At 51.0% G+C, this 341-nt stretch overlaps 1 protein-coding gene across 1 annotated transcript in view; it reads right to left on the bottom strand.

The window, feature by feature from the left end:
* Positions 1-341, bottom strand: part of LOC119592147 (C-type lectin BfL-1-like) — a gene marked incomplete in the record, with an annotated part of 6167 nt that overhangs the window by 3487 nt on the left and 2339 nt on the right.

The following is a 341-nucleotide window of genomic DNA, read 5'->3' as shown; positions in this document are numbered from 1 at the left end:
ATTGAAGAATTAGAAAGGGAAGGAGCGAAATAAGGAAGAGAGGAAGGAAAAGAGAAGTTACGAGAGGGAAAGGAATGGGAAGATGGAGATAGAAGAGTGGTAGTGGGAGGAATTGGGGGAAGGGGGAGAGAGAAGGAGGAAGGAGTTAAAAGTGAAGGGGGGAGGGGGAAGGAGGAGGGAGTATGAAGAAGTTAAGAGTGGAAGAGGGGGGGAGGGGGGTAAAATGGATTGCGAGAACATCCAGTCAATTATGGGAAAGAGAGATGGAGTAGTCACGCTACGGTCGACCTTGGCGCCGGGAAGTGAGAGTGAGTGATCTTCAGACACGGTCAGCGCCGCCT

The sequence above is a fragment of the Penaeus monodon genome, chromosome 29 (genome assembly GCF_015228065.2).
Source record: "Penaeus monodon isolate SGIC_2016 chromosome 29, NSTDA_Pmon_1, whole genome shotgun sequence".
Taxonomy (NCBI): domain Eukaryota; kingdom Metazoa; phylum Arthropoda; class Malacostraca; order Decapoda; family Penaeidae; genus Penaeus; species Penaeus monodon.
This window is presented reverse-complemented; position numbering and strand designations above follow the sequence as displayed.